The sequence below is a fragment of the Protopterus annectens genome, chromosome 8.part0 (genome assembly GCF_019279795.1).
Source record: "Protopterus annectens isolate FY-2018-M chromosome 8.part0, PAN1.0, whole genome shotgun sequence".
NCBI classification, from domain to species: domain Eukaryota; kingdom Metazoa; phylum Chordata; order Ceratodontiformes; family Protopteridae; genus Protopterus; species Protopterus annectens.
Window position 1 is genome coordinate 914,001,194 of NC_056741.1, and position 6,873 is coordinate 914,008,066.

A 6,873-nucleotide genomic window follows, 5' to 3' on the forward strand; every position below is an offset into this window, starting at 1 on the left:
GGAACTCACTCAACAGAGGAAGAATACCCTCCACAGCCTGAACAAGCAAGTCAGATATCTTGTTAAGTCCTTTAAAGCTAGCTAAATTAGCATCCCTTGCTAAAAACAATCATAAGGCATTCTTTAGCTACGTCCGAAACCTAAAAGAGAATGCCTAGCTACATGCCGAACTTACAGCGAACAGTACCACTCACAGTGAACCTGAGGAAACTGCCAACCTGCTAGCTGACAGATTTGGCAATAATATCACCTCCCATGTCCCCGCCAGACATACACCAAAGCATTCCTGATACCAGTCCTCTATCAAGTATCTCCAAAGAACAGGTCATACAAGCACTCTTCAAAGCTAAAAACACAGTCTCTATGGGACCAGATAACATCTCAGGCTGGTCACTAAACAATCTAAAACAAGACCTAGTGAGACCACTTGGCACTCTCTTTAACCATAGCCTGAGAACTGGCTTTGTCCTGGCAGAGTGGAGAACAGCAACAGTAACCCCCTTGAACAAAGGGGATCCATCAACTGACCCTGGGAATTATCAACCCATAAGCTTAACCAGCCCTTTCTGCAAGGCCATGGAAAGAATCATCATGGACCTTATCCTCAAGGACATAGGCAACCTTCAAACCCTTACCTCACTAGTTTGCTTTTGTCAAGAGTAAATATTGCTTATTAAAACTAGTGGACTTCTTTGAGAATATCACCAAAGCCCTGGATGAGGGCAAAGTAGTATATAGTGCCTATCTTGATTTAGCCAAGGCCTTTGACACAATTTCCCATTCACGTATCATACAGAAACTCTCCCAGCTGGAGATTAACCCATGCATTACTAGATGGATAGCAAACTGGCTCACTAACAGAATGCACACTGTCAAAGTTGGGGAGTCCACCACCACCAATAAACCAGTTACCAGTGGGGTATCACAAGGCTCTTCACTGTGCCCTCTACTGTTTGGAATCTGTTTCTCTGAAGTCGAGGTGAAGGTAAATCACCTGTGGCTTACAAAGTCTGCAAATGACTGTAAACTGGGCGCAATCATAGAGTCCCCTAACGATGTTAACATATTAAAGAAAGGACTAACACAGACAAATGACTGGTGCCAAACGCATGGACTAAAACCTAACAGAAAAAAATGCCTTATTATCCCCTTTGGCAAAGAAGTAGCCCCTGCTAATTATGATATTGATAGCATCTGTCCAAGCTCAAACTCAGTGGTGCAAGACTTGGGAACAAAGGTTGACAGCAATCTAAACTTTGATCGCCATGTGTCCATAGTAGAAAGAAAAGCATTCTACATTGCGCATCTCATAAATAAGGGTATTGCATCCAAGACCAGGGAGGTTATAGCTTTGCTGTACTCACCCCTTATCAGACCGCTAACTGAGTATAATGCTCCCTTCTGTATGTACCTCACCAGACACCTGCAGCAACTGGAGAGATCACAGAGGTTTCTAACCAAGAGAATCCAGGGCCTCCAAAACATGGCATACATGGAAAGACCAAAAGCCCTGTCAACGTAGTCTGTATCATACAGGCTGCTGAGAGGTAACCTGTGCTTGCCCTACAGAGCAGTCTTAGAACTTGCCATAATGGAAATGCTGCACATCCGCAAATGAAATGGGACAAGAATAACTTGCTCCAGGGATCTCAACCTAGCCTGTGAGATTAACAGAAAATGCTGGTGAGACAGATATATCTCCCAGTGATTGCTGCTCCTCTGGAATAAGCTCCCGTTTAATGTGAAGCAGAGCTCCTTGATGACCCTATTCAAGTTCAATCTTGACAACTGGATAGGTGACATTAAATTCACCCTGGAGGGGCACCTATGTCCGTCATGGACAGGAGCATTCAGTGCTGATCACAACTATGGTCAATAAGGGTACTCAGGTTATTACACAGCTAGGCTTGTAAAGGCACTAGGGCCATTAGCCTAGTAACCTCTTATGAACCTATGAACCTATTTACATCAATACCATCTTCTATTCAGAAAGCAATATGGATTCTAGTCTGGACACAGTGCCATAACAGCTCTGTACTCCCTCACAAATGGCATCCTATCTAATATGGATAGAGGCAAATTGACAGGAGCCATATTTATTGACCTCATAAAAGCCTTTGATCTACATGATCATAACTTAATATTTGACAAATTAACTGAAATATGCATTAGCGATGAGCAAAAACTTGTATTGTAGACTTCCTTATCAATGGATCTTTCAAGGTGAAAATAGATACCACCACCTCTGAAGCAGCCTGTCTTATGAAATGAGTCCCCAAGGCTTCCCCTTTAGCCCCCCTGATCTTTTCCATGTTCATCAACAAACTCCCATCTGATCATCCTCATACACCTCTTATTCTTTATGCAGATTACATGGTCAAACAAAATCCACCCTGTTATACAAACAGCTCCAAGATTACCTCCAAACCTGCAACCAGTGGCTAATAGGCCAGAAACCCATGTGCAATCCCTCAAAAACAAAAGCAATGCTATTTGGAACCAACTAAAAATATCCAAAGCCCCCATTTTCCTTAATATTAAATATGTTAACAATAACACTATACAAACAATCACATCCTTCAAATACCTTGTCATTTGGTTAGACAAATCTCTTCAACTTCAACTACGCATTCAAAACACATGCAAATAAGATCAACACACTACTGTTCTAGCCAAGCTATTACCCGTTCTGTCCAAGCTAGAAAAAGCTGTCATTGGCAAAGGCATACTCGCATCTCAATTTGAATATGGATGCCCATTATAGCTGCAGCCTCAAAGGGAAATGCCACTACCTTACACATCATTTCCAATAAAATCTGCCAGTTCATTACTAACTCCCCCAATAATGAACACCACTGCCTAACTCTTGCCAAAGTTAAATGGCTTGCACTACATTGGAGAACCAACTTCCTACTAGGATCACTAATTCACAAAGCTCTTTCTCCAGAGACATTTTCCCCTCTCATTCATAATCTTTTCACCAAAATCCTCACATATAATCTCAGGTATATCATTCAGTCTCAATTCACACTGATAACTCCAAAAATTAAACTCTGTTGCACTCTCCATGCATTCTCCATCCTAGCACCTAAACAATGGGACTCCATTCCTTTCTTAACTGAAAACATCCTAGAACATTGACTTCAGACAACAGCTCAAGTAATAGCTCTTCACCTAAGCAAAGTGCATCTGCAATCACTCAGGTCACATTACATGAACCTTGCTGATCTCTCACACACCCTTTTATCCCTGTTTCATCCTTCCTTATCTCATCTCATCATCCCCTTTAGTTAACTGCCTCTCATTTATCCTGTTTCCATTTTCTCTTTGCGTCTCTCACACTTCTCCTTTCTACTTTTCTTAGCTCTGCATGCATGTCACAGCTTTTCTCTGTCTTCCCCCATGTGTCCTTTCTTGCAGCTATTCTCACTCACCTCTTCTAATCTCTTCACACAATTCTATATAACAATGTGCTGCTCTCCCTCTGGGAGAAAAACTTATCTGTCCAGCAGGTTTTGTTAATGTCATATATTAGATTTAAGCCTTCCAACTGGGTACTACACAAGGAGTTAGACTTATGGATATGGAGCATCTCTAGTAGAGGAGGATCTGAGATTGCCTTGTAGGTGAGATATGGATAATCTCCGAGCAATCTGTATGATACAGACTACAGTGATAGCGATTTGACCCTGTCCACATAGGGCAGGTGTTGGAGGCCATGGATTTTCTTTGTGAGGTATTTCTGTGGCCTTTCCAGTTGGTGCAGGTGTTGTTTTTCCATTCATGTTTTGACATTGTTAACTATTTCTTGAACTAAATGTTATAGCACATTCTTGCATCTGTAAATATGCATATATATTTGTGTTTTAGCATATCCCTGAATCCGTAAATATGTTTGATTAATTTCTTATATTATCCTATTCACCTGGGCTGTGCCTGCAAATGGTCCATTGACATCAGTACACTGTCCAGATAAACACATATAAATAAATAAAAATAAATAAAATAAATTATTAACATAGGTTTATATTCATCATAGTTCTGGAAAATAACTCATGTTTTCTAAACAATGGCACTCCATTCCTCTCTCAGTCGTAGAACATTTGTCGGAGGAGCATTCATGACCTATATGTTGACTGAGCTTTTTCAATGCTATTCCACAATGCTTCTATATGGACATTGCTTAAGATCTTTACAGAAATATGGTATTTATGCATAATATTTTATTGCTAAACCAGTAAAAATATCTGGAAAGTGATGATGCATAGTCAGCAAGTATCAGTAACAACGTTTCCAGCATTGCCTTTACTTGTATTTGATACCATGCAGTACCATATAATCAACCTCTGATTCAAGTTATTAATATAGTCATATAACATACGTTTCATAGTTTTTCTGGAAAATAAAGTACTGAGTTGGCTTAGGAGCCTTTCCTGACTCGTTACATTAAAAGGACATGTGAAATGCTATTCCACAATGACAATGTTCGAAACGGACAGTGCTTGAGATGGTTACAGAAATATTATATGCATGCATAGTTATTTGCTAAACATTTTTATTAGAATGCTGGTAGACACACAGCAGATAAGAGTGACAATACTTCCAGTATTGTATAAGCTTTCATTCGATACTATGAAATTCTGTATAAACTTTGCCAAATCAGACTTTCCGCAGTAACCAAGTAAAGATACACGTTCCATATAAAGTTTGCTAGGTCAGATATTTCCCATTAATTAAAAGCAAGCAAGCAAGCAAATCGATACATAAGTAAAGATATATAAAACACACATGTATACATGCACCCACACATATATGTAGGTATATGTGTTATTTTATATCATATATCTTAAAGAAACAGCATGAGCTCTTTTAGTAGCAAAAAACAGCCATTGTTATTGTAAAGGAAATATTATAAAACCCTGACTGCAACTGTTAGAAGCACAGAAGCTGAAAAGGCAAACAGTACAATACAGAAGGCAAACAGTACAACATAAAAGGCAAACACTATAACACAGCCTGCAAAGTTATAGTTTGAAGGTATGTAGATAAGATGCAGTAATTATCAACTACGAAGGATGATCAGCAGCAAGGAAGAGGCGATTGAGACCCACAGTGAAACAAGCTCAGTTATGTAACGTGCAATCAGTGTGAGGGATTTAGTTTTGAAGAGACCAAATGTATGAGGCAAATATCTCTGTTCAGTGTCTAAATTACAGAGCCATGTTCACCTCGTACGCTTCAGCTAACTCCATTTTCAAATAATTATTCCGTCACTATAGCAGTTAAGTAAAACTGGGAAAGGAATGGGGAAAATAACAAACCCACCAAGAGGAACAGAAATAAAATGTAAAGTATCTATCCCAAACACTGAAATAGCTTTAGCAATGAACTGAAAGTGGGACTACTTAGGCACAGCGTACGACTGCAAACTCTTTTCAACACCATATAATACCAAGTATAAAATTACCAGATATTATTACAGAAGACAGCTTAATGCTGCAGGACTGTAAAGAATACAGACTGGGGCACACATTTAGAAAGCAGATCATAAATGGAATTAGTCTTGAATTCTTTACTCTCCCTCTCCCCCATTTACCTGTCCAGCTACTATTGTTAGCATCATGCATAGATACATACATATATAGAATAATACACACATTCAGACAATAATATACACAAAATTGTCTGCATACATGCATTCATACATTTAAGTAGTCAGAGCACAGCTAACTAGCCTACCTATTTACTTTGCCCGCATGCTCTAAGTAGCATTCTGCACCTGCCCCTGATATTCAGTCTGCAATTAACTGCAATTTGTTACAGTGCAAACAGAATGCACAATCACACCGTAACATTAAGGCAATGTCATTTCAGTCCATAATGTATACTTACTGCAGTTACATCTTTCACTGTTTTTGTTCAATATTTATAGAAATGAAGAGACAATTCTGCAAAATATATAGCCCACAAAAAATATAAATGAGCCATGGCTGAGTAGACTTCAAAATAAAAAAATGAAAAAAAAAAAAGAGAGAGAGAGAAACTCAAGCCCACACTGGAGGTATATGAAGTTTTGGAGACAAAAATGCTTAAGTTTGTAAAATAAAACTGTGGGACTCACTTTTTTAATACAGCTCCATCAAATTCACCAGAGAAAAAACAAGTTTTAACATTTAAAAACAATGCACATTCATCAGTGATCACTTTTCATATGTTAACATACTGAGGTATTGCAAAACACAAGAACGAGGGTCTCAACCTTATATCTCCAAAATGGGGAACACTGCCTCTTTATGTGGAACAAATGGACAATTGTGGGACACTTACTAATAACGTCAACTAAGAAACTTACAGTATAAGTAAATGTGTTATTTTATACTCTTTCTGCTGCATGTGTTATATGCATCACATATAATGTTCTATAAAGTATCCATTAATGCGAAAACAGATAAGGTAGAAATGCAAAACTGACACAGGCCAGATTTTGTTATTTTCTTGGAGTTTGACTAAATACAGGTAGCTATGCATCTCAACTAATGTTTAATTTAAGTGCAAAAATTTAGCACATTTATTTGAGATGCATAGATTGTTTAATGAAATTTTGGAAAGTCAGAGGATGCCTGATGAGTGGAGAAAAAGTGTTTTGGTAACTATATTTAAGAATAAGGGTGATGTGCAGAGCTGCAGTAACTACAGAGGGATAAAATTGATCAGTCACAGCTTGAAGTTATGGGAAAGAGTAGTGGAAGCTAGGTTAAGAAGGTAGGTGATGATTAGTGATCAGCAGAATGGTTTCATGCCAGGAAAGAGCACTACAGATGCAATATTTGCTCTGAGAGTGTTGTTGGAGAAATACAGAGAAGGTCAGAAGGA

The 6,873-nt window shown here is 38.6% G+C and overlaps 1 protein-coding gene across 5 annotated transcripts in view; it reads right to left on the reverse strand.

Moving 5' to 3' along the window:
- Positions 1 to 6,873, reverse strand: part of LOC122809153 — a 1,026,347-nt gene that overhangs the window by 586,874 nt on the left and 432,600 nt on the right. The window lies entirely within an intron of this gene.